General features: G+C 45.2%; 4 long non-coding RNA genes across 4 annotated transcripts; 2 read left to right on the top strand and 2 right to left on the bottom strand.

Annotated features, from left to right (window-relative positions):
* Window positions 1-743: 743 nt before the first annotated feature.
* Window positions 744-4,524, bottom strand: LOC146758513 (uncharacterized). Its single transcript, XR_014934521.1, has 3 exons — window positions 4,411-4,524; window positions 2,303-2,363; window positions 744-1,329 (listed from the first exon to the last, which is right to left on the bottom strand). It is a non-coding gene; the product is annotated as an uncharacterized LOC146758513 (long non-coding RNA).
* A 15-nt stretch (window positions 4,525-4,539) lies between these two features.
* Window positions 4,540-15,757, top strand: LOC146758511 (uncharacterized). The gene is made up of 3 exons (XR_014934528.1): window positions 4,540-4,639; window positions 6,111-6,184; window positions 11,707-15,757. It is a non-coding gene; the product is annotated as an uncharacterized LOC146758511 (long non-coding RNA).
* On the top strand, window positions 6,795-8,518 carry LOC146758512 (uncharacterized). The gene is made up of 2 exons (XR_014934527.1): window positions 6,795-7,882; window positions 8,003-8,518. It is a non-coding gene; the product is annotated as an uncharacterized LOC146758512 (long non-coding RNA).
* Window positions 15,758-17,801: 2,044 nt separating the features above from the next.
* Window positions 17,802-23,242, bottom strand: LOC146758510 (uncharacterized). Its single transcript, XR_014934522.1, has 3 exons — window positions 21,464-23,242; window positions 19,361-19,421; window positions 17,802-18,387 (listed from the first exon to the last, which is right to left on the bottom strand). It is a non-coding gene; the product is annotated as an uncharacterized LOC146758510 (long non-coding RNA).
* Window positions 23,243-27,640: the final 4,398 nt, after the last annotated feature.

The following is a 27,640-nucleotide window of genomic DNA, read 5'->3' as shown; positions in this document are numbered from 1 at the left end:
GGATTTTTCTTCAGAGTCCCTGGAATGATGTTATGTTTTGGTTCTAGGAAAAAAAATGGTGTTAATAACACGCCAATTCTAAGTAGTGTTGTACTGAGCCAAGGCCGTCCTCAGTGAAGGGACTAAGGAGCTGGAAGGGAATGGAGTTAGGACAGCTGACTTAAACAGGCCAAAGGGGTATTCCATACTATACGACATCACGTGGTTTTGAAAAGAGTGAAAGTTCATCTGGCTCTTGTGCTGCTCAGCGGCTCAAGAAAGACAGGGAACTACTCAAGAGCGTACAGCAGAAGGCTACAAAGATTATTAGGGACCTATATCTCTCAGCCTATGAGGAAAGGCTGAGAGACCATGTTTGGACTGGAGAAGAGAAGACTGAGAGGGATCTTATGAACATTGACTGATAGTCATAGTCACTATCAACATAGTCACATATCAAGAGCCATAGATATGCATACACATGCACATGTGCATTAACTTATTGTTACCAGCACAAGAACAGGCTGATGGCCACTGTCCCAGAGATTTAGAAGACAAACATTATATGTTATCAGAAGTATTAAAGTATACATATCAATTGTAAATCTCAGAGATATGAAACAAATATTAGATACATACTGATGTCTGTGCCCTCAAACATAACAAAACTAACCAAGGCCAACATATGCTCAACAGCTGAGTTGATGGAAGGCTGAAAAAGATAATTTCCTGAAGTCGGAGCATATACATTCATAACGCTGAGATTACACTAATCTTGATTTGTTTTATTTAAATTTTCCTGGGTTGTTTTTTTTTCCCCCATGCCTGAAGTGAGACGGGATATAAATGCCAAAGACCACACTGCACCACGTGTTTTCAGGAAGTCCCTGCTGAAATCACAGGGCAGTCCTGCTTTCAAAGTGACTGTGAGTTGCCCTAGCATGTGCTTGGATTGCAGCATTTGCTGATGGATCTCGTAAAACTCTCTTTGGTACTTGTTTGAACGAAGACAGAAAGAGGCTTCCAGCTGTCCCACCATGACCTGTACAAGAGTGATGGAAGAGCAGTGCAGGATCGGTTGCTGCATTTGAAACTTTTCTAGAAGGAAAGCCTCCCATATGGCGAAAAGGTTCTCTGTAAATAACAATAACAGCTTGGCTTCCGGTCCTGAAAATGCATCCTGTGATGCATGGTAGGCTGTTGTACACTGCCAAGCTTCACAAGGCTCAAGAAGACAGGAATCCAGCCCTGCAAGCACCAGCTGCAGTGTCAAGGTCAAGCCCAGAGGCATCACCTGCGCTTGTTCCAGACATCCTGTTTCCTCCCTGACTGCGATGTGCGCAGGATCTCCTGTGATGGAAATGTTATATCAAACATTGCTGCACATTTGCAAAACCGAGTTGTCAAGCTCACATTTTCAAAGCACCAATCTATCCTAATTCAGGCACGTGGTAAGCAAGCTCATTTTCAGAGGTACTGAGTACTTTACATCAGTTTACATCTGGAATGGATGTTCCAGATGCCTTCTTTTCTTTGCTTTCTTTTTCTTTCTTTGCTTTTCCTTTTCTTTTTTCTTTTCATTTCCCCTCTCCTCTCCTATCACACCTCTGCTCTCCTCTCCTCTCTCCTTCTTTTTTCTTCTCCTCTCTCATCTCCTCTATTTATGACCATCTTGCACAGTCTCTGGATGCATATTGGCTCTGAAATCTATAGTGCTTTTTTTTTTTTTTTTTTTTTTTTTTCCCTCAGAAACTTCCATTAAAAATGTTTTTCTCAAGTACTTCAAAATGCCCCAAAACTGAAATTCTTGGATGGGACTGAATAATGTTTTAAAATGACATCGGTTTGGAATGAAAATAATGCAATGATTTATACAGATTAAATATTTAAAGCTTTCTGTTGTTACTCACGCACATTTGTGGTATACTGTCTTTATAAACCAATGACATACGATATCATTATAAATAAAAGATATACTAATTGGGGATTTCTGTCAGGAGCTGATGGTACTAAAATCGTGTTTGCTTAAGGATTAAATATTTTCCCTTCGGGCTTGCCAATGATTTTAAACCTTCCTGATACCTGCCAGGGAAAAAAGAAGAAGATAAAAGGCCTCAGTTGAAAACACTGGACAGCTCTGAAGTGCTGTGGTGATATCGTTGCAAGTACTCCAATCTCAATTTTACACACGTGGCTATTCTCATTTGGGTCCATATGACTCATCACTACAGAAAGCTGAATGCATGCAATATGGGACTGCATCCTACCGGAGGACAATCATCTTACGCGCTTCAGAGCCATTTGAGATGCATTCAAACCTCACCTGCATGCCGTCCATTCATTCAGTTTTGCTTGGGCTGCTTCCAATAATCCAAATGTCTACACTGAAAAGGCAAAACAACAGATAAATACCCAAACTGAAAAGGCTAATAAAATTGTATAAGGAAACATGAATCATGCTTCATTGCACATTAAAATGAGCTCATTTAAATGACAAATGGTATATTCTTAGCATACTTGAACAGAGCATAAACCGCTGATGAAGTATCTGCGTTCTGACCCACCAAAACAAATCACAGTCCTTCCTCATTATGTGACCAAAAGTACTCTCTCTCTGATGTGTCTAAAACACAACATTTATCACCCACAGTTCAGGTAATGGGATCATCTTATCACACATGCGATGGGATCATCTTGTCGCACTCCCGGTCTCATTCTGTGACAGGAATAATTGCCATTTTGGTCACATGAAACACACGTGCTGGCATATACAAACAAAAACATCCAGGCGTGCAGTCCTTTTGTCTACCAGAATCAGTTTGCTTGCCTCAGAAAATGTTCTCCCTGTATGTAAATATTCTTGAATTCAAGAATATTTAAGAGCTTGTTCATTCCAACACTGAAATCCTGGTGACCTCAGAGGGTTTTTGTGCAACTCAAGGGAACACACAAAGCCCTAGCATAGAGATGGCATGGCCAGAAAGAACATGCACAGTAACGTAAACATTATAAATCTACAAAGCTCTAAAAACTATGTTTGAATTTGTAACTGAAGTACCAAATCGGTTTTTTTCCGTTTCGGTAAAAAGCTGAAAATTAATTGTTTGAAATATTCCTCCAGGCCAGTATTTATCTTAAACAAACATGAGATTCACACTGTCAAACTTCAGACATTTACCTTCAGGCTGATCATTTAGTTTCCTTTTCTAGATAACGGAAGGGAACAAAATAGCATTCAGATGTGGTGCTTTGTAAGTTCATCTCTGCTTTAGCCCGCCTGTCTAGGGCTAGATATCCAAATGGCAGATACTTCAGATCAGCAGGTAAGCACTAAATCATAGAATGGCTTAGGTTGGAAGGGAACTTTAAAATCATTCAGCCTCAACCTTCCTGCTGCAGACAGGGCTGCCCCCCAGTAGCTCAGGATGCCCAGGGCCACATCCAACCTGGCCTTGAATGCCTCCAGGGATGGGGTACCCACAGCTTCAATGCGCAACCTCTGTCAGTGCCTCGCTATCTTCTGAGTAGAGATTTCTTTTCCTAACGTGTTACTAACTTTCCCCATATTGTTTGTTTGTTTTTAAGAGTTTAACACCGTTTATTTTCAGAGAATGACTTTAATTTAGGTAAGGAGGGAGCTCTCAGTCAGCTCATTACCCTCCAGGCTGGAGTTTTACATGCACGGACCAAGCCCTGAATCTGTATCTCTGAAAATGTCAAGTACTTTCCAACAAACAAACAACACACACACACACACACACACACACACAAAAATAAAAATAAAATTAGAAAATGATTTTCCTTATGTCAGCATCATAATCCACACACACCTTAAGGCACACGGTTTGCATGTTTGGTGAAGGAAAGTACTGATTAGACTTGAGGAGATAAGAATTTAACCTTTCTTGTGTAAAAGCACTATTGACTGTGATCTACAAGAAAAATCAAACTCACATAGCTGTATAAACAAGTCTCCGGTTTCAGTGAATGGCAGAAATACAACGAATGGAAGGAATGAAAAGATAGCTGACTATCCACATGAAATTGCTTTTGAGGATATCAAATGACAGTGATGTGAGTGAACAGGGCACATTTGCAACTCTTGCTCATGCTAATAGGGTTGCCCTGATAGGTGGTGGATGCCCCATGCCTGCAGACACCCGAGATCGGGCTGGATGTGGCTCTGAGCACCTGATGGAGCTGCAGGTGTTCCTGCTCACTGCAGGGCAGTTGGACCAGATGGGCTTTAAGCATTCCTTCCAACACAAACGGTTCTGTGAAGTGAGACACATCCTATACCTACAGGAAGTCCAGGATGACATTGTTGATTGAAACATAGAATCCATGATGTGTTAACTTTATAGGGATGTACTTATAAATAATATAAATAGATAATAGATTACATATATATATAAAGCTTTAGTATCATACCCAGGTTCGGTTGCTGCTGAGAGCTGGGCCCGCTCCCAGGGCCAGGCCGGGCCGCGGGGCCGGGCGGAGCCGCCGCCATGATGGGGGGGCTGGGACAGGGTCTGCAGTAGCAGGGGCTGTTCCGTACCACGTGACGTAAGGCGGGCGTCATAACGCTTCGTGGAGGGCAGACGTTGTTCGGCGGTTGTGGAGCCCGCGCTGGATGGCGCTGTGCGGTCGTCGGTGGGCGGTGAGTAGTTGCGTTTTAACTATGGGTACAGCTGCTCTCACGTTTCGGTTGCCATTTTCCTCAGCGGTGCTGAGCAGCTGCAGGGCTGTGCTGCAGCGTGAAGCCCAGTGGGGCCCAACCCAGAACCGTCAAGTCCTTGTACCAAGAGTGGGAAGGGAAGGGCCCTTTGGGGGCTGTCTTGGCCAGCTCCCCTGATGAAGTTGTTCAAGGGCCCTGACCCCTGAGGGACACAACTTGTCATTCAAATCCTTTTCAATGTAGAGAAAAGTGTTCCATCTTTTGTGCCCTATTGCTCTTTCTCCCCTGGTTCCTCATTGGCTGAGTATTTTAGGTTCGCAATCTTCCTGATGCTCAACTAAACATGTGAATACTGAATAAGCATTAATTTTTGCTAGCTAAGTATATCTCACCGATGAGTTAAGTTTGCACAGGTGCTCATTCAGTACTTGGTTGTTGTTTCTGGACATCTGCTCATCCTTGCCTAGAGATAAGCTTGGAAGGAGGTTAGAGGGGAGCGTCTTGATGCCTGCCTGTTCCATCCCAGCCTACCCACAGAGCAAGGCTACGCAGCCTTGTGTAAAGGCCCTGACTTCTGTGATGTTTGTTAAGTCTGTTTTACTTTTGCTGAGGGTCTTTTATCCAAACAGAATAGCCGTACAATATTTTTGCAAGCAATAATGAATCCCATCATTCAGCGACTGTATTTCTAAACTGTGCTACTAACAGAGATGGTATTTCTACTTGTAAACATCAGCCGTTTTTAAGGAGAAGTTACGAAATCCAAATACGTGGTACTCTACTTCTTCAGCTCCATCTCCCCTTTTCAATATCTAATAGAGAAACAGCATTCCGTTCTTACATCACTGATGCACTTAAATCACAAAGGGACAAGTTTGGTCGGGCAGGGCCTACGCTTTGTGAAGTCATGCTGGTTATCCTGTACTGTCTTCCTCCCTTCCGTGTGCCTTAGCACAGCATTGAGGTGCAGACGTGTAAGTTCCTTGAGTCACTGTATGATAACGATTGAGTCACAGCCTGAAACACGGACAGAACACCAGGGAAAAGGACCCGGTCCACCTCTGATAGGCCCCATTTCAGGGCAGACTGGAGATGGGTTACTTGTGGATTTTTTTTCCCCTATGAGCGTAGATCTTTGGAGATGGTAGGGCAATCATTTTAAATATTCCTTCCTGTTGTGTTAGTACCTTAGTCATAACTCGTCGTAGATGACCATGATATCAGGTTGATCTTCCTGATGGTTACAGGAACTTGATGGCACACGAGGAACTTCACCTGACAGCCATGACTTCTCCAGACTCTTTCCAGTCCCTTGAGTAGTCAACTCCTTGATCCTCAAGTGCCTGAAATATATGGCCAAAAATGCAATCCCTCAATGACATGTACTCCTAGACTCCTATTTCCGAGATAAACGGGCATAATGCAGTTAATAATCAAACACCATCACGTACAGGAAAAGGGAGCACGGCGGAGGACGGGAGCACGGCAGAGGATGGGACCGGTGGCGGAGGATGGGAGCACAGCGCGGTGAGGATGGAGGTAGCCCGTTGAGGGGACGGGAACAGGAGGTGGGAGCGCGGCGGGGGACGCTCTCTTTGACTAAGGGAGAGGTGGGAGCGCGGCGGGGAACCCGCGACGGACGACGCGCGGTATGACTAAGGGGGAGGTGGGAGCGCGACGGGGGACGCTCGCCTTGACTAAGGGTGGGGTGGGAGCGCGGCGAGGGACCCGCGGCGGGGGATGCTCGCCTTGATTAAGGGGGAGGTGGAAGCGCGGCGGGGGACGCTCGTCTTGGCTAAACCGGAGGTGGGAGCGCGACGGGGGACGCGACATAGGACGCGCGATATAACTAAGGGGAAGGTGGGAGCGCGACGGGGGATGCTCGCCTTGATTAAGGGGGAGGTGGGATCGCGGCGGGCGACCCGCGATAGAGGACGCGCGATATGACTAAGGGGGAGGTGGGAGCACGGCGTGGGACGCTAGCCTTGACTAAGTGGGAGGTGGGAGCGCGACGGGGTACCCGCGACGGGGGACGCGCGCCTTGACTAAAGGGGAGGTGGGAGCGCGGCGGGGGACGCTCATCATGGCTAAACCGGAGGTGGGAGCGCGGCGGGGGACCCGTGACGGGGGACGCGGGATATAACTAAGGGGGAGGTGGGAGCGCGGCGTGGGACCCGCGACATAGGACGCGCGATAGGACTAAGGGGGAGGTGGGAGCGCGGCGAGGGACCCGTGACGGGGAACGCTCGCCTTGACTAAGAGGGAGGTGGGAGCACGGCGGGGGACGCTCGCCTTGACTAAGAGGGAGGTGGGAGCGCGACGCGGGATGCTCGCCTTGACTAAGGGGGAGATGGGAGCGCGGCGTGCGACCCGGGACGGGGGACTCTCGCCTTGACTAAGAGGGAGGTGGGAATACGGCGGGGGACCCGCGACGGGAGACGCTCGCCTTGACTAAGAGGGAGGTGGGAGCGCGGCGAGGGACCCGGGACGGGGAACGCGCGACTTGATTAAGGGGGAGGTGGGAGCGCGACGGGGGACGCTCGCCTTGATGAAGGGGGAGGAGGGAGCGAGGCGTGGGACCCGCGACGGCGGACGCGCGCCCTGATTAAGGGGGAGGTGAGATGGCGGCGGGGGACCCGCGACAGAGGACGCGCGATATCACTAAGAGGGAGGTGGGAGCGCGGCGGGGGACCCGCGACGGGGGACTCTCGCTTTGACTAAGGGGGAGGTGGGAGCGAGCCGGGGGACGCTCGACTTGACTAAGGTGGATTTGGGAACACGGCGGGGGACCCGCAGCGGGGGACTCTCGCCTTGATTAAGGGGGAGGTGGGAACACGGCGGGGGACCCGCGGCGGGGGACTCTCGCCTTGACTAAGGGGGAGGTGGGAGCGCGACGGGGGACCCGGGACAGGGAACGCGCGCCTTGATTAAGGGGGAGGTGGGAGCGCGACGGGGGACGCTCTCCTTGACTAAGGGGGAGGTGGGAGCGCGGCGAGGGACCCGGTACGGGGAACGCTCGCCTTGACTAAGAGGGAGGTGAGACCGCGATGGGGGACGCTCGCCTTGATTAAGGGGGAGGTGGGATCGCGGCGGGGGACCCGCGACAGAGGACGCGCGATATCACTAAGAGGGAGGTGGGAGCGCGGCGTGGGACCCGCGACGGGGGACTCTCGCTTTGACTAAGGGGGAGGTGGGAGCGCGCCGGGGGACTCCGCGCCGGCGGAGGTTAGATTTAGTGCGCCAGCCGAGGTTAGATTTAGTGCGCCAGCCGAGGTTAGATTTAGTGCGCCAGCCGAGGTTAGATTTAGTGCGCCAGCCGAGGTTAGTTTTAGTGCGCCAGCCGAGGTTAGTTTTAGTGCGCCGGCGGAGGTTAGATTTAGTGCGCCAGCCGAGGTTAGATTTAGTGCGCCAGCCGAGGTTAGATTTAGTGCGCCAGCCGAGGTTAGATTTAGTGCGCCAGCCGAGGTTAGATTTAGTGCGCCAGCCGAGGTTAGATTTAGTGCGCCAGCCGAGGTTAGATTTAGTGCGCCAGCCGAGGTTAGATTTAGTGCGCCCGCGGAGGTTAGATTTAGTGCGCCAGCCGAGGTTAGATTTAGTGCGCCAGCCGAGGTTAGATTTAGTGCGCCAGCCGAGGTTAGATTTAGTGCGCCAGCCGAGGTTAGATTTAGTGCGCCAGCCGAGGTTAGGTTTTAGAGGGACGCGCGCCTTGGCTAGGGGGTAGATGGGAGCTCGCCGGGGGACGCGCGCCTTTGCTAATGGGGAAGTTGGAGCGCGCCGGGGGACTTTACTGCCGTATATGGATACAAACTTTTCATCTTCGTTCTGTTTCTTTTTTTGATTAATAAATACTTGTTAAATTTATTTTGTTTCTCCTTTGTGGTTCTTTATGTTATTCCGCTCACAAGTTTTTTGTTGTTGTAATGGTATAAACACTGAGGTCAACTTTTTTAGTAGCAAGTTTTTAGCTGGGATCTCAGTTATAATTAGTATTTTTTGATTTTTTTTTTCTTCATCGTAATCTTTTATTTTTTGTTTCTCTGTTATGATGGGGTTGGGTATTTACAGGGTTACGATGTACTTCCACTTTAGTTTGGTTCAATATATCTTTATGTTTTACTGGTTTAAGTAGGGTGGTCATGCATAAACCAAGTACGACTTGGTGGCCACTTTCTGCTTCCCTTTGGAAGGCATTTGCTCACGTCCCAGAAAGCATGGCTCATCACATTTAACTGTTTCTCCATAAGATGGATTCAACCGCTTTGTCCTTTTTTCTTTCTCTCAGATTCTGTTGGCAGGTACAACACTACAAGGTGTGGGGTTCCCATTTGCCCAGCTGTGGTCACCAGGAAGTCTTTGAGCCCTGCTCTACCAGAGCTGTAGCAGCATGTTATTAGTATGATTTTCATTCAGGATCCAAAAGATGTCATTATACATACCTCTAGAAAGTACATTCATAGAGATGAACACTAAATCTGATTTCGTAGATATGAATCCAGATCTCTTCATAGAGTTTCTTCCCAAACTTCTCTGCCTTCTCTTCTAGGTTTGGAATTACTAGAGGTATTTGGTTGGGTTTTTTTTTTTTGTTTGCTTGTTTTGTTTCTTGTTGGTTTTTGTTGTTGTTGTTGTTGTTTTGTTTTGTTTGTTTCTTTTCTGTTTGGTTTTTTTTTTTGTTTGTTTTCCCACCGTGTATCTGCATTGTATGCAAATAGACTGTTCAACTACTGGCTGGGAATTTGGCTACTGGTGCACGTTCTGTGGCCATTTGCCCAGAACGGACAGCCTGGACAGAACTGTTGCTCCAGCACCAAGTGAGTGGACAGTCATGATGCAGAAATCCTTGACAAAATACCATATTTTTCTGACAACATAATTTTTATAGGATGGAACAAAGGGTGTTTTCCAACTGGGGGAGGTGGGAGGGGGCGGGGCAGTAATCAAGTGTACTGAACTTATTGTTTCAGGTTTTCAATTGATTCTGAGCCAGTGGTTTCAGCTCTCATGGCATTAAAGCTTTCATTAGGCAACAGTTTTTTATTTGTCTTCTGAATTCCCATGGAGGACGATTCGTAATAGTGATTAGGTATTTGGTGACTTTACCTTGTTGCATTGTGTTAATCACAAGGTTAAAAACTTGCTACATTTTGAGGTTACTTTGAAATCAGGCTGAAAATCTTGGTCTTCTCAGCTGAGTTATACATTGGCTTATTAAATGTTGTGTCTTCATTCAAATGAGTAAAAGTATTAATTTGTGAGTGCTGCAGGGAGATTAGAATGCTAATATACATAAAAAATGGATTTCAGCCAAGTACTTAGTCAAGGGAAAGTCTAGAATGCTAAGAATCCTTGTTACTTGAAACAACATCAGTGGTATTTTGTAACCTTCAAAATGGAGATCGTTAGAAAAAATAATTGCGAAGGTGTATGTGTCATCCACTGCTTTATTTAGACAAAGAACCTATGTGAGACGCTATACCGAAAATTCTGTGCAGATCAACAAGTGTTGTCTTTGACATAGCCCTTATCAAGAACTTGGTACCAGAAATGAAGAGTTGGCAATAAAGTATCCGCTTTACTGGATTTGGGAGGCAACCAAACTGATTACAAAAACTGAAAATTGATTTTAAATGGGAAAGAGTAGGATTAATCCTAAAGCGAGCTGAATTTTTTTCCATCTCTTTAAAAATGGCTAGTGGAGACTGACCTGCCTACAGTTCAAAACAGACTTTTTCTCATCTGTCTGCTGGAGGGAACAATGCAGGCGTGTTTCATTTCCTTAGGAAATGGCCAAGAGCCAGAGAAAGATTAAAAATGTAAGCAAGAATCAGTGCAGTGGTTGTTCCTGTAAGAGTTAGACAGTTGGCCTGCAATATCAGTAAATCCTCCCACAGAAGATATGTTCCTGTACTACAGGATTTGTGTATGGTGCAGAAAGGATGGACTTGGCTGTTACTCCTGCACAGGTGCACATGGAATGCATTTGGTATGTGAAAGAGTAAGTAAAAGCAACTGACATACTTGAAGAAATGTTTTATGAGCAGAAGAACTAATGAGCAAAAATAAATCCTAAGAGGAGCAAATTACTTCTTCCGGGTTTCTCTCTTGGTTCTTCAGCTCCCCGCCATAACAGTCCCAACTTCCCTGCCCTGTCCTCTGTCGTGTGTAGGGCCCTTTGGCCACTGCTGGGCAGACAGTATGATAGCTGAGCTCCACGTGTCCCATCTCAGCGGGGACAAATGATCTCAGGAGCTCCATCCTCCAGGAGATCTTCCTTGTTCTGTAGACAGTGAAGATGTAATCAAGGCTGCCTAACCTAAGGATCTAACTGAGGTTCAATTTAAGGAAGCTGGTGAGCCGCTCTGCTTGCAGTGCTTCTGTCCTTCTCCACAAACAACACTGTCTTTATCTCTAAGACTAGGCATCTGCATTTGGTGGACGAGGTCTGCCTTTAGGGAATTCCAGTGATCTACCTCTGCTGTCCTTGGGAGGGAAACCTTGCTCTAGGAGAGCTTCTTCTCCAGTTGTCCAAATTTGTTGTTCAAATTAGGAACCTAAGATAAGATTCCTATTCGAACCTTATGCTTCCTAATCTGATTGAAACTGCCCATAAGGCTTAGGAGAACTGAAGAGGAGGAATGCCTGGTTGCAGAATTATGGGGAGCCAGGCAGAAAAATTAGGGGAATGTGTTTATTTAATATAGTTATTTATCCACTTTAGTATTACCACAGATAATGAAAAATACAGCAAAAAAATACAGCCCAAAACTTATGTCTGCTTCAAAGAAGTTGAATTCAAGAAACATAGAAAAGCTCGTTGTAAGATTTCATTTCAGGTATGGGAAATAATTCTGCTGCACGTGTTGGAAGGGAATTGAACAGACTGAAAATATTTGGAACATGATCTTCTATAGAAAAGCTCTGCAGGAACATTTGAACCATTTGATGGTTTCTTAATATTCCCGAGTCCTCTGAATCTACCTGGGCTGTTGATTGATGTGATTCTTCAGTCTTTCTCCCAAATATGTTTTAAATGTTTGTGTAATACTCAGGTTCAGCAGGGATCTGTTTAATGATTTAACTCCACTAACTCAAGACTTTGGCAAAGGAGAGGAAAAAAGAGAGAGCAGTACGTCCAGTGAGTGAGAAAGAACAGATGAACTGCAAGGAACACTGGAAATTTCCTTCCCTGGAGAGTGCATCAGCTGCTGCGCCCAGCACAAATCCGTACTCATCAGCCGTGAGGCATCTCTGGTCAGAAGCTGGATCCAACTTCCAAATGCCAAAGAAAATGGGTGGGGGTGAACGGAGCTCTTTGCTTTCAATAAAAAGCTTATTATTAAAATTATTAAAGCTTAGTCATTGTAGTTTTGATGGGGTCAAACAAAGGGTATGTGTGGGAGGGCAGGGGAAGAGAGAGCCTAAGTGGCAAACGGTGGGGAGAATCTTGGTTCCTGATTTAGAAGGAGTGAACAAGCGCAAGTCTCTGGGTAAGGCCTCTGGGACATAACAATGATAGTCAGTCTTTCAAATGTTGGTGCAAATATCAATCAATTAATGACAAAGGATGGTTCGTGTTCTCTCATTCATGCTTCCCTGTCAGCAAAGTATGTTTTCAGAAACTATCCTGGTAAATAAGACGTGGCTCTCCTCTGGCAGAGCCCCCATCTGCCTCTGTCAGTGGCATCCCTATAATGACAGCACTACACTGATATTAATGCTTCCCATGCTAGGGATTTGCCCATCTCCAGCTGCTAAAAAGAGTTGTTGCAGGATGGGAATTACAGAGTAACAGAGTGAAGGGGAAAAAAAAAAAAAAAGAAGAAGAAGAAGAAAGACCGCATTTAATTTCAGTCCTCAGAAATGCAATTTTCCATGGAAGTAGAACCCCTGCTGTCTGCCTGACTTGCATCCTGATCCTGTGTGTGCCCAGCTGAACTAGTGTATGTTATACAGTCCCATTTTGACTCCACAGAGGAGGGCAGGAGGAGCAAAATTGATGCTTTCAGTCTGTAAGGCATTTTAAAGTTAATCAGGTCCTCTGGGTCTGATCTAATTTGTGTAAGATTGCTGTTGATGATTAGAAGAGCTATTTCAGATTTTGGTCAATAGCCTGTTACGTGGACCCAGTGGAAAGATTCCAGTAGCAGTCTGTTAGTTTTTCCCTGTCACATTCAGGTTACAGACCCTTCACAGATGTTGTAAATAGACATCAATACTAAAAGGGAATATTACACAACTTAAAATCGTAAGTGCCAACACAGACGTTTTGTTAAAAACGTCTATCACATAAAAGCAAACATTTAAGGCCATTATATTTCACAGAATCACATTTATCAATTATCAAGGTTGGAAAAGACCTAGAAGATCATCTAGTCCAACCATTACCAATACTTCCCAGCTAAATCATATTCCTCAACAATTTATAACAATTTATAACAGTTGTTTTCATTTTTAATATGTAAAATACATTTTTCTTCTCTTATTATTGACTTGAATATTTTTTCTTAGAATTTAATACTAATTTTTTTCCAACATTATTTATGTTCTTGACCATGTAAATGATGATGTGGACTTCGAACGAGAAGAAATAAATCTCGGTGGTTGGAAATCTAATAGATACTTGTGCAATGAATGAACCAACTGAGAATCCAACACAGCCTTCTCCAAAAAATATAATTATCAGATATTATAGAGACAAGTACAAAGCTGGATGTCCACTCAATTATGTCCAGTTATTTCATTCTGTTCTGCATTTAATTTATCAGGTGAAAAGGATAACTGAAATATAATTCTCCTGTTCTGGGCCTTTCTGTTGTATTACAGTTGATGCAGCTGTTGTCATGGCAGGAAGGGTAAGGTCCCATCCATGCCCCATTTGCCCCTGCTTGCAACTCCTGTCTCTCTCATTGACTTGGAGCTAAAGCAGAGGAGCTAAGTAGTGAGGCAGGATATGTGAATTCATTCAGTTGTCACAACTGGGAAGGCTTTGCTGAGCTCAGAACAAGTGTATTGGTCTGATGCAAAGAAAGAAAAACTATTTCCTTTATTTTCTCTGTTCTGAAAACCACTTAAACATATTCTCAGTTTGAAGTCCACACATCTTTTCATCGAAACAATGAGATGAAGCAGTTTCTTGGTGTAAGACCCCATATATTTTGGCACAGTTAAAGAATAGTTGGGATACTGGTGGTCGTGTGGCACGGTTCTGCTGCACCCTTTACAGATGGAACCGGCCTGGGGAATGGATGAACCAACTCAGGCTCACACAGAAGTGTCCTGAAAAACATGAATACTGGTTTCTGGTTCAACTCAAGCACAAAGCAGGCTTAACAAAGGGATTAAAAGATGCTCTGCAGTTTAGAACTGGGTAAACCAGGTCCATAGGCTCACAGAGATGTTGGTTAGAAGAGATGTCTGGAGGCTGCATGGTCGCTTGGTCCAAACCTCCTTTGAAGTGCCATTGGCACTGCAGCAGCATTTAGTCTCAAGTAATAGTGAAATCTCTGAACCATCAGTGTCAAGGCAGATTCTTGCAGAGCAAGTAGCCCCTGTGTGCGTGACCTGTAAGGGGTCCTGCACTGGGAAATACAATGCCTGCAATATGTCCGTTCCTCTGTTTACTGCTCATCTTATTTTTCGTGTGTATCTCAGTTCAGCATGCATCGTTTGCTGTGCTCTGCTTTAGCTTCAGAGATCGCTTCTCAGCCAGCCTGTGTGCTCTCAGTTCCCTTATTTCCTTTGCTTGGCTCTGTCAGCACAGCTACTGTTGCAGTCAGCATCAGGAGTTCTGGTAACATTGTTTATCTCTGTCCTTTATGAGCTTGGAAGTGCATGAATTCAGGCATTGCTTTCTCTCTCTTTCTAACCAAATGCTCAATTAAAATAAATAGAATTAAAGAAGTAGAATAAAGTTTCTAGTTTTCAGAATGAAAAAAGGAGTGTAACTTCAGAGGTACGGTGCAGTCTGTGTCAAAGATTGGGAGGACGGTAAGAAAAAGAGAGTAATAAAGATTTAAAACTAGCAAGGTGGACATGTGTGGACTAGGCAATCTGCGGAGGTCCCTATCAACCCCTGTGATTCTAGCATTCCTTCATATTCTGGTTTATTTTGATTACCCTTCCATCTAGTGGTGTTTAGTGGTATCATTTCTCTTTCTATGTTTGGAGGATTTCACTTTTTGGTTGTAGTTTCTGTGTTTCCACACATGCTTATCTCTTTTTACTTTTCACAGCTTAACAAGCAGATGCAAAGCTGTGCTAGTGCTAGTCTCCCCATAAATTCAACCATCCTTCAGGCATTTCCACAAAGATATCTGAAAAGCTGTCAGAGAAATCACAAACATATGCAGGTAGACATTGCCTTTTAAAGATACCTAGCCTGATCACTGTAGTCATTTTTCCATCCGGAAGGGAAGTGTAGACTAGTGCTTGTTTTTAGCTGCCTACCCACTGCATTTCCCTTATTACAATGTTTTTGCTGGCAAAACATGAGTTTTCATAGAATCATAGAACCACTTGAGTTGGAAGGGACCCCATGAATCACCAAGTTCCAACCCCACTGCCACAGGCAGAGCCACCAACCTCCAGATCTGGTACTAGAACAGGTTATCCAGGGCCCCATCCAACCTGGTCTTGAACACCTACAGGGATGGAGCATCCACAGCCTTCCGGAACGGCCGCTTCTAGCCCCTCACCACTCTCTCTGTAAAGAATTTTCCCCTGACATCCAGCCTAACCCTTCCCTCCTTGAGCTTAAAATGTTGTTTCTGCTTTGAGATAGCATTCACCGAAAGAAATTCAATGAATTCTTGGTCATGATTAAATGAATATTAAATAAATTTCATTTGGCCGCTGTCTGTTTCCTAGAGAGTACATGTATGAACATAAGAAATGACAGTGCCAAGAGGCATTTATTCATTAGCCTCTTTCTGCCTGACCCTGAAGACTAAGTAGTCTGAACCTTGACTAACAAACCATAGTATTAAATGCAAGGTAGAAAGTTGATATTAAAAAGCAGGACCTGGATCAATCTCACTTCTTTGTGATAACAGTTAAGAAAACAGTCAAACGATAGGGAAAAAATAAAAATAAAAAAAAGAACAGTAGAGTAGCATCTTCAGAGACTGAAATGGCTGGCATTCAGGTAGGCTGTCTGGCACTGAATGCAGGTCATAGTGAGTTCTAGACTTAAACTTAAATAAACTTAGACTTAAATACTGAGTTCTAGACATGTATAGTGCAGTGGGAGCACTGACTACACAGAATGGTGATCATCCTAGAAATCTTTCACTCCAAAATAATCAAACTACATGCTGACAAGATACTAATTCCAACCAAAGCGTGAAGAAAAAGAATAGCTGTTTATGTACATTCAAGGTGGAAACAGTTGGACTCCGAACCTTGTGAAATGGAAGTCTGTTGAACTGTATTTCAACATTCCTGACCTTTCAGGTAAGAAACAATACTGGTCCGAAAACTGCGGTAGTTGGCCCAGGAATGAGACACGCTTTCCACAGTTTGAGTTGTCAGAAGTTAAGTATCAGGGTTTTGAATTAATACGACTTTAATAGGAAATTTCATATTAAACATGTGGAAAGAAATGTTCAGTCTCAAAAAGACATGCCATTGTAAGTATTCCAGATTTAAGTTACTAGATGGGTGTCTTCACGTAGCCTACACTGCTATAGTGCCTACTAATCTCTCTGTAGTGCCTGCAGGTGGTAAGTAACAGCAGAGAGGAAGTGCTGACTTCTGAACTAACATCTAAATTCCTATTCTTACCAGTGGAAAGAAACAGACAATGTCGGTAAATGAATTTGCTCATACAGAGTAGACTTAGAAAACATGCTGAATGAATTAACAGTCCAAAGCGCTCTCTTCTCTCTGTAGACTAGAAATGGAGACAAAAACCGATGGCGTGAATAAAGCGTGATTGTGAAGCCAGGGATACTTTTCTCTGGTATATTAGAGAAGCCTAGTAAAGAGGCATACTCAGACTTTTGAGTTGAATGTCTCATTGCAACTCTACACATTCCATTTGAAAATTCACAGATAAGTGTGCCCCGGTGGCGCAGTGGTTAAAGACGCCGCCTTGCAACACTGGGGCCCGGAGTTCGAATCCCCCCTGTGGCGCAAGTGGTAGAAGTGCCGCTCTGCTACACAGAGGCTCGAATCCCGGGGGCTGGACTCGATGATCTCTAAGGTCCCTTCCAACCCGCACGAAACTATGAAACTATGAAACTATGAAACAAATGTATTTATGTTGACTGAAGCAGACATTGGTGGCACGGCGGTAGATTGAACTTTCCCACCAATAGTCCATTATGTTTTCTTGCCATGTAACAGATGGCAGCAGAGGGGCACTCTGACAGAATGGTGTCTGACATGGTGTCTTAGTTTTAGCTGGGATGGATTTTTCTTCAGAGTCCCTGGAATGATGTTATGTTTTGGTTCTAGGAAAAAAAATGGTGTTAATAACACGCCAATTCTAAGTAGTGTTGTACTGAGCCAAGGCCGTCCTCAGTGAAGGGACTAAGGAGCTGGAAGGGAATGGAGTTAGGACAGCTGACTTAAACAGGCCAAAGGGGTATTCCATACTATACGACATCACGTGGTTTTGAAAAGAGTGAAAGTTCATCTGGCTCTTGTGCTGCTCAGCGGCTCAAGAAAGACAGGGAACTACTCAAGAGCATACAGCAGAAGGCTACAAAGATTATTAGGGGCCTATAGCATCTCCCTTATGAGGAAAGGCTGAGTTTGGACTGGAGAAGAGAAGACTGAGAGGGATCTTATGAACATTGACTGATAGTCATAGTCACTATCAACATAGTCACATATCAAGAGCCATAGATATGCATACACATGCACATGTGCATTAACTTATTGTTACCAGCACAAGAACAGGCTGATGGCCACTGTCCCAGAGATTTAGAAGACAAACATTATATGTTATCAGAAGTATTAAAGTATACATATCAATTGTAAATCTCAGAGATATGAAACAAATATTAGATACATACTGATGTCTGTGCCCTCAAACATAACAAAACTAACCAAGGCCAACATATGCTCAACAGCTGAGTTGATGGAAGGCTGAAAAAGATAATTTCCTGAAGTCGGAGCATATACATTCATAACGCTGAGATTACACTAATCTTGATTTGTTTTATTTAAATTTTCCTGGGTTGTTTTTTTTTCCCCCATGCCTGAAGTGAGACGGGATATAAATGCCAAAGACCACACTGCACCACGTGTTTTCAGGAAGTCCCTGCTGAAATCACAGGGCAGTCCTGCTTTCAAAGTGACTGTGAGTTGCCCTAGCATGTGCTTGGATTGCAGCATTTGCTGATGGATCTCGTAAAACTCTCTTTGGTACTTGTTTGAACGAAGACAGAAAGAGGCTTCCAGCTGTCCCACCATGACCTGTACAAGAGTGATGGAAGAGCAGTGCAGGATCGGTTGCTGCATTTGAAACTTTTCTAGAAGGAAAGCCTCCCATATGGCGAAAAGGTTCTCTGTAAATAACAATAACAGCTTGGCTTCCGGTCCTGAAAATGCATCCTGTGATGCATGGTAGGCTGTTGTACACTGCCAAGCTTCACAAGGCTCAAGAAGACAGGAATCCAGCCCTGCAAGCACCAGCTGCAGTGTCAAGGTCAAGCCCAGAGGCATCACCTGCGCTTGTTCCAGACATCCTGTTTCCTCCCTGACTGCGATGTGCGCAGGATCTCCTGTGATGGAAATGTTATATCAAACATTGCTGCACATTTGCAAAACCGAGTTGTCAAGCTCACATTTTCAAAGCACCAATCTATCCTAATTCAGGCACGTGGTAAGCAAGCTCATTTTCAGAGGTACTGAGTACTTTACATCAGTTTACATCTGGAATGGATGTTCCAGATGCCTTCTTTTCTTTGCTTTCTTTTTCTTTCTTTGCTTTTCCTTTTCTTTTTTCTTTTCATTTCCCCTCTCCTCTCCTATCACACCTCTGCTCTCCTCTCCTCTCTCCTTCTTTTTTCTTCTCCTCTCTCATCTCCTCTATTTATGACCATCTTGCACAGTCTCTGGATGCATATTGGCTCTGAAATCTATAGTGCTTTTTTTTTTTTTTTTTTTTTTTTTTCCCTCAGAAACTTCCATTAAAAATGTTTTTCTCAAGTACTTCAAAATGCCCCAAAACTGAAATTCTTGGATGGGACTGAATAATGTTTTAAAATGACATCGGTTTGGAATGAAAATAATGCAATGATTTATACAGATTAAATATTTAAAGCTTTCTGTTGTTACTCACGCACATTTGTGGTATACTGTCTTTATAAACCAATGACATACGATATCATTATAAATAAAAGATATACTAATTGGGGATTTCTGTCAGGAGCTGATGGTACTAAAATCGTGTTTGCTTAAGGATTAAATATTTTCCCTTCGGGCTTGCCAATGATTTTAAACCTTCCTGATACCTGCCAGGGAAAAAAGAAGAAGATAAAAGGCCTCAGTTGAAAACACTGGACAGCTCTGAAGTGCTGTGGTGATATCGTTGCAAGTACTCCAATCTCAATTTTACACACGTGGCTATTCTCATTTGGGTCCATATGACTCATCACTACAGAAAGCTGAATGCATGCAATATGGGACTGCATCCTACCGGAGGACAATCATCTTACGCGCTTCAGAGCCATTTGAGATGCATTCAAACCTCACCTGCATGCCGTCCATTCATTCAGTTTTGCTTGGGCTGCTTCCAATAATCCAAATGTCTACACTGAAAAGGCAAAACAACAGATAAATACCCAAACTGAAAAGGCTAATAAAATTGTATAAGGAAACATGAATCATGCTTCATTGCACATTAAAATGAGCTCATTTAAATGACAAATGGTATATTCTTAGCATACTTGAACAGAGCATAAACCGCTGATGAAGTATCTGCGTTCTGACCCACCAAAACAAATCACAGTCCTTCCTCATTATGTGACCAAAAGTACTCTCTCTCTGATGTGTCTAAAACACAACATTTATCACCCACAGTTCAGGTAACGGGATCATCTTATCACACATGCGATGGGATCATCTTGTCGCACTCCCGGTCTCATTCTGTGACAGGAATAATTGCCATTTTGGTCACATGAAACACACGTGCTGGCATATACAAACAAAAACATCCAGGCGTGCAGTCCTTTTGTCTACCAGAATCAGTTTGCTTGCCTCAGAAAATGTTCTCCCTGTATGTAAATATTCTTGAATTCAAGAATATTTAAGAGCTTGTTCATTCCAACACTGAAATCCTGGTGACCTCAGAGGGTTTTTGTGCAACTCAAGGGAACACACAAAGCCCTAGCATAGAGATGGCATGGCCAGAAAGAACATGCACAGTAACGTAAACATTATAAATCTACAAAGCTCTAAAAACTATGTTTGAATTTGTAACTGAAGTACCAAATTGGTTTTTTTCCGTTTCGGTAAAAAGCTGAAAATTAATTGTTTGAAATATTCCTCCAGGCCAGTATTTATCTTAAACAAACATGAGATTCACACTGTCAAACTTCAGACATCTGCCTTCAGGCTGATCATTTAGTTTCCTTTTCTAGATAACGGAAGGGAACAAAATAGCATTCAGATGTGGTGCTTTGTAAGTTCATCTCTGCTTTAGCCCCCCTGTCTAGGGCTAGATATCCAAATGGCAGATACTTCAGATCAGCAGGTAAGCACTAAATCATAGAATGGCTTAGGTTGGAAGGGAACTTTAAAATCATTCAGCCTCAACCTTCCTGCTGCAGACAGGGCTGCCCCCCAGTAGCTCAGGATGCCCAGGGCCACATCCAACCTGGCCTTGAATGCCTCCAGGGATGGGGTACCCACAGCTTCAATGCGCAACCTCTGTCAGTGCCTCGCTATCTTCTGAGTAGAGATTTCTTTTCCTAACGTGTTACTAATTTTCCCCATATTGTTTGTTTGTTTTTAAGAGTTTAACACCGTTTATTTTCAGAGAATGACTTTAATTTAGGTAAGGAGGGAGCTCTCAGTCAGCTCATTACCCTCCCGGCTGGAGTTTTACATGCACGGACCAAGCCCTGAATCTGTATCTCTGAAAATGTCAAGTACTTTCCAACAAACAAACAACACACACACACACACACACACACAAAAATAAAAATAAAATTAGAAAATGATTTTCCTTATGTCAGCATCATAATCCACACACTTCTTAAGGCACACGGTTTGCATGTTTGGTGAAGGAAAGTACTGATTAGACTGAGGAGATAAGAATTTAACCTTTCTTGTGTAAAAGCACTATTGACTGTGATCTACAAGAAAAATCAAACTCACATAGCTGTATAAACAAGTCTCCGGTTTCAGTGAATGGCAGAAATACAACGAATGGAAGGAATGAAAAGATAGCTGACTATCCACATGAAATTGCTTTTGAGGATATCAAATGACAGTGATGTGAGTGAACAGGGCACATTTGCAACTCTTGCTCATGCTAATAGGGTTGCCCTGATAGGTGGTGGATGCCCCATGCCTGCAGACACCCGAGATCGGGCTGGATGTGGCTCTGAGCACCTGATGGAGCTGCAGGTGTTCCTGCTCACTGCAGGGCAGTTGGACCAGATGGGCTTTAAGCATTCCTTCCAACACAAACGGTTCTGTGAAGTGAGACACATCCTATACCTACAGGAAGTCCAGGATGACATTGTTGATTGAAACATAGAATCCATGATGTGTTAACTTTATAGGGATGTACTTATAAATAATATAAATAGATAATAGATTACATATATATATAAAGCTTTAGTATCATACCCAGGTTCGGTTGCTGCTGAGAGCTGGGCCCGCTCCCAGGGCCAGGCCGGGCCGCGGGGCCGGGCGGAGCCGCCGCCATGATGGGGGGGCTGGGACAGGGTCTGCAGTAGCAGGGGCTGTTCCGTACCACGTGACGTAAGGCGGGCGTCATAACGCTTCGTGGAGGGCAGACGTTGTTCGGCGGTTGTGGAGCCCGCGCTGGATGGCGCTGTGCGGTCGTCGGTGGGCGGTGAGTAGTTGCGTTTTAACTATGGGTACAGCTGCTCTCACGTTTCGGTTGCCATTTTCCTCAGCGGTGCTGAGCAGCTGCAGGGCTGTGCTGCAGCGTGAAGCCCAGTGGGGCCCAACCCAGAACCGTCAAGTCCTTGTACCAAGAGTGGGAAGGGAAGGGCCCTTTGGGGGCTGTCTTGGCCAGCTCCCCTGATGAAGTTGTTCAAGGGCCCTGACCCCTGAGGGACACAACTTGTCATTCAAATCCTTTTCAATGTAGAGAAAAGTGTTCCATCTTTTGTGCCCTATTGCTCTTTCTCCCCTGGTTCCTCATTGGCTGAGTATTTTAGGTTCGCAATCTTCCTGATGCTCAACTAAACATGTGAATACTGAATAAGCATTAATTTTTGCTAGCTAAGTATATCTCACCGATGAGTTAAGTTTGCACAGGTGCTCATTCAGTACTTGGTTGTTGTTTCTGGACATCTGCTCATCCTTGCCTAGAGATAAGCTTGGAAGGAGGTTAGAGGGGAGCGTCTTGATGCCTGCCTGTTCCATCCCAGCCTACCCACAGAGCAAGGCTACGCAGCCTTGTGTAAAGGCCCTGACTTCTGTGATGTTTGTTAAGTCTGTTTTACTTTTGCTGAGGGTCTTTTATCCAAACAGAATAGCCGTACAATATTTTTGCAAGCAATAATGAATCCCATCATTCAGCGACTGTATTTCTAAACTGTGCTACTAACAGAGATGGTATTTCTACTTGTAAACATCAGCCGTTTTTAAGGAGAAGTTACGAAATCCAAATACGTGGTACTCTACTTCTTCAGCTCCATCTCCCCTTTTCAATATCTAATAGAGAAACAGCATTCCGTTCTTACATCACTGATGCACTTAAATCACAAAGGGACAAGTTTGGTCGGGCAGGGCCTACGCTTTGTGAAGTCATGCTGGTTATCCTGTACTGTCTTCCTCCCTTCCGTGTGCCTTAGCACAGCATTGAGGTGCAGACGTGTAAGTTCCTTGAGTCACTGTATGATAACGATTGAGTCACAGCCTGAAACACGGACAGAACACCAGGGAAAAGGACCCGGTCCACCTCTGATAGGCCCCATTTCAGGGCAGACTGGAGATGGGTTACTTGTGGATTTTTTTTCCCCTATGAGCGTAGATCTTTGGAGATGGTAGGGCAATCATTTTAAATATTCCTTCCTGTTGTGTTAGTACCTTAGTCATATCTCGTCGTAGATGACCATGATATCAGGTTGATCTTCCTGATGGTTACAGGAACTTGATGGCACACGAGGAACTTCACCTGACAGCCATGACTTCTCCAGACTCTTTCCAGTCCCTTGAGTAGTCAACTCCTTGATCCTCAAGTGCCTGAAATATATGGCCAAAAATGCAATCCCTCAATGACATGTACTCCTAGACTCCTATTTCCGAGATAAACGGGCATAATGCAGTTAATAATCAAACACCATCACGTACAGGAAAAGGGAGCACGGCGGAGGACGGGAGCACGGCAGAGGATGGGACCGGTGGCGGAGGATGGGAGCACAGCGCGGTGAGGATGGAGGTAGCCCGTTGAGGGGACGGGAACAGGAGGTGGGAGCGCGGCGGGGGACGCTCTCTTTGACTAAGTGTCATGGTTTTGTAATTTTGTAATTTTGCTATCAGTATTCCACATCATAACATCATGTCAAGTATGGATACTTCTGTTGAATGTGCAGTCCACAGAAGAAGACTACATATCCTAGAGAACAACAGGAGTAACAATAAGTCATGGGACCAGGACTCTATATAATCTCGTTCCCAGGCTGGAGTGCCCTCCTTCTTCTCTCGAACTGCTCGGAGAGTGGGAAGCGTTCCAGCCGTGTCGCCTAGAGTTCACAGTAGGCCTCTCGGTTTTCGGAGACTCTCTCTCTCTGTTTCGTTCGATTTGTTAGCCTTAATTATATTATATTGTGTTATCTTGTATTTCGATATCATATTTAGTAAAATAAGTTTTTCCTCCTTAGATTGTCGCTGTTTTATCCCACTCCCCTTTTCCCCCTCCTTTCCGGGCCCCGGGGGGGGGGCGTGGGGTGGCTTCCCCTGTCACGGGCATAGGTAAATCTAACTAACCCGTGACAGATTTTTTGGTGGAGGATGCGGGCATAGAGCTTTTTAGCTTTTAGAACAACTCTCTCTTTGCTCTTAAAGAGCTTCGTTACGGGAGTGTTGGGAGTGTTATCTTTCCGTAGCTGCTCACGGAGAACGTGACCTTGAAATACCAGACAAATTGTCAACATTAAGCGCTGCTGTGCCGGACATGTTGGAACTCCAGTACGAGCTGGAGTCAAAAGCAGCCAAATGGTATGCCACCATTGACATTGCCAATGCCTTCTTTTCTATTCCTTTGGCCGCAGAATGCAAGCCACAGTTTGCCTTCACCTGGAGGGGCATTCAGTATACTTGGAACCGTTTGCCCCAGGGGTGGAAACACAGCCCAACCATTTGCCATGGGTTGGTCCAAACTGTACTGGAACAGGGTGGTGCTCCTGAACACCTGCAGTACATTGATGACATTGTTGTGTGGGGCGATACAGCAGAAGAAGTTTTCACAAAAGGAGAGCAGATAATCCAGATTCTTCTACAAGCTGGCTTTGCTATTAAGAGAAGCAAAGTAAAAGGACCTGCCCAGGAAATTCAGTTCTTAGGTATAAAGTGGCAGGATGGACGTCGTCACATCCCAGCAGATGTGATCGACAAAATCACTGCCATGTCTCCACCAACTAGCAAGAAAGAGACACAATCTTTCCTGGGTGCAGTGGGCTTTTGGAGGATGCACATTCCAAACTACAGCCTCATTGTAAGCCCCCTTTATCAGGTAACGCGGAAGAAGAATGATTTTGCATGGGGCCCTTAGCAGCAGCAGGCTTTTGAACAGATTAAACAAGAGATAGCCCGTGCTGTAGCCCTGGGGCCAGTACGGACTGGACAGGATGTAAAGAACATCCTCTATACTGCTGCTGGAGAGAAAGGCCCCACTTGGAGTTTGTGGCAAAGAGCCTCAGGAGAGACCCGAGGCCGACCCCTGGGATTCTGGAGTCGATCATATAAGGGGTCTGAAGAGTGCTACACTCCAACTGAGAAGGAGATCTTAGCCGCGTATGAGGGGGTTCGGGCTGCTTCCGAAGTAGTCGGGACTGAAACACAGCTCCTTTTGGCACCTCGACTGCCAGTGCTGAACTGGATGTTCAAAGGACAGGTTCCCTCCACCCATCATGCTACCGATGTCACCTGGAGCAAGTGGATTACGCTGATTACACAGCGAGCGCGAATGGGAAACCTCAATCGTCCAGGAATCCTAGAGGTAATCATGGACTGGCCTGAAGATAAAAAGTTTGGAACATCACCAGCAGAAGAGGTATCACGTGCTAAAGAGGCCCCACCATACAACGAATTACCAGAAAATGAAAAGAAATATGCCCTATTCACTGACGGATCATGTCGCATTGTAGGGAAGCATCGCAAATGGAAAGCTGCTGTGTGGAGCCCCACACGACAGGTTGCAGAGGCCACTGAAGGTAAGGGAGAATCAAGTCAGTTTGCAGAGGTAAAAGCTGTCCAGCTGGCCTTAGATGTTGCTGAACGGGAGAGGTGGCCAATGCTGTATCTTTATACTGACTCATGGATGGTGGCAAATGCCTTATGGGGGTGGTTACAGCGGTGGGAACAAAATAACTGGCAACGGAGGGGAAAATCTGTTTGGGCCGCTGAACTATGGAAGGACATTGCTGCCCGAACAAAGAATATGGTTGTAAAGGTGCGTCATGTGGATGCACATGTGCCCAAAAGTCGGGCTACTGAAGAACAACAAAACAACCATCAGGTAGATAAAGCTGCTAGAATTGAGGTGGCTCAAATCGACTTGGATTGGCAGAATAAGGGCGAATTATTTCTAGCTCGATGGGCTCATGAGACCTCAGGTCATCAAGGAAGAGACGCAACATACAAGTGGGCCAGAGACCGAGGGGTGGACTTAACCATGGACGCTATTGCGCAGATTATTCATGATTGTGAAACATGTGCCATAATTAAACAAGCCAGAAGGATGAAACCTCTCTGGGAGGAAGGGCGATGGCAAAAGTATAAATATGGGGAGGCGTGGCAGGTTGATTATATCACCTTGCCACGATCTCGCAGTGGTAAGTGTTATGTACTCACTATGGTAGAGGCAACCACTGGGTGGCTTGAAACATACGCAGTACCCCATGCAACTGCTCGAAACACCATATTAGGTCTTGAGAAACAAGTCCTGTGGCGACATGGCACCCCAGAAAGAATTGAATCTGATAATGGGACACATTTCAAAAATTCTCTTATAAATACTTGGGCCAAAGATCATGGCATTGAGTGGATTTATCATATTCCCTACCATGCACCAGCTTCTGGTAAAATTGAACGATATAATGGGTTGTTGAAAACTATGTTGAAAGCAATGGGTGGTGGAACATTTAAGCACTGGGAGAAGAATCTGGCAGAAGCCACTTGGTTGGTCAATACTAGAGGATCTGTCAATCGTGATGGTCCTAGTCAATCTAGCCCCCTACACACTGTAGAAGGAGATAAGGTCCCTGTTATACATGTAAAGAACATGTTGGGAAAAGCTGTTTGGGTCCTTCCAGCTTCTGGAAAGGGCAAACCTATCCGTGGAACTGTCTTCGCCCAGGGACCTGGGTGCACTTGGTGGGTAATGCAGAAGGATGGGGATGTTCAATGTGTGCCACAAGGGAATTTGATGCTGGGGGAGTGCAGTCAATAATTTTATGTATCTATATATATATATATATGTTTGCATGTGTAGTGTATTTTAGTTATTATAGTTGTACATTTAGTTATGTTACATGCAATTCTACTATTTAGCTATCACAATTTTACATACGTGTATATATATGTATATATATGTATATATTAACCATGATGTAATAATGTAGAATAAGGGGTGGAATGTCATGGTTTTGTAATTTTGTAATTTTGCTATCAGTATTCCACATCATAACATCATGTCAAGTATGGATACTTCTGTTGAATGTGCAGTCCACAGAAGAAGACTACATATCCCAGAGAACAACAGGAGTAACAATAAGTCACGGGACCAGGACTCTATATAATCTCGTTCCCAGGCTGGAGTGCCCTCCTTCTTCTCTCGAACTGCTCGGAGAGTGGGAAGCGTTCCAGCCGTGTCGCCTAGAGTTCACAGTAGGCCTCTCGGTTTTCGGTGACTCTCTCTCTCTGTTTCGTTCGATTTGTTAGCCTTAATTATATTATATTGTGTTATCTTGTATTTCGATATCATATTTAGTAAAATAAGTTTTTCCTCCTTAGATTGTCGCTGTTTTATCCCACTCCCCTTTTCCCCCTCCTTTCCGGGCCCCGGGGGGGGGGCGTGGGGTGGCTTCCCCTGTCACGGGCATAGGTAAATCTAACTAACCCGTGACACTAAGGGAGAGGTGGGAGCGCGGGGGGGAACCCGCGACGGACGACGCGCGGTATGACTAAGGGGGAGGTGGGAGCGCGACGGGGGACGCTCGCCTTGACTAAGGGTGGGGTGGGAGCGCGGCGAGGGACCCGCGGCGGGGGATGCTCGCCTTGATTAAGGGGGAGGTGGAAGCGCGGCGGGGGACGCTCGTCTTGGCTAAACCGGAGGTGGGAGCGCGACGGGGGACGCGACATAGGACGCGCGATATAACTAAGGGGAAGGTGGGAGCGCGACGGGGGATGCTCGCCTTGATTAAGGGGGAGGTGGGATCGCGGCGGGCGACCCGCGATAGAGGACGCGCGATATGACTAAGGGGGAGGTGGGAGCACGGCGTGGGACGCTAGCCTTGACTAAGTGGGAGGTGGGAGCGCGACGGGGTACCCGCGACGGGGGACGCGCGCCTTGACTAAAGGGGAGGTGGGAGCGCGGCGGGGGACGCTCAT

This window comes from Coturnix japonica, chromosome 14 (genome assembly GCF_054131305.1).
Source record: "Coturnix japonica strain WE chromosome 14, WE-NBRP24, whole genome shotgun sequence".
Lineage (NCBI taxonomy): Eukaryota > Metazoa > Chordata > Aves > Galliformes > Phasianidae > Coturnix > Coturnix japonica.
Note: the sequence above shows the minus strand (reverse complement) of the source record. Positions and strands in the feature narration are given on the sequence as shown.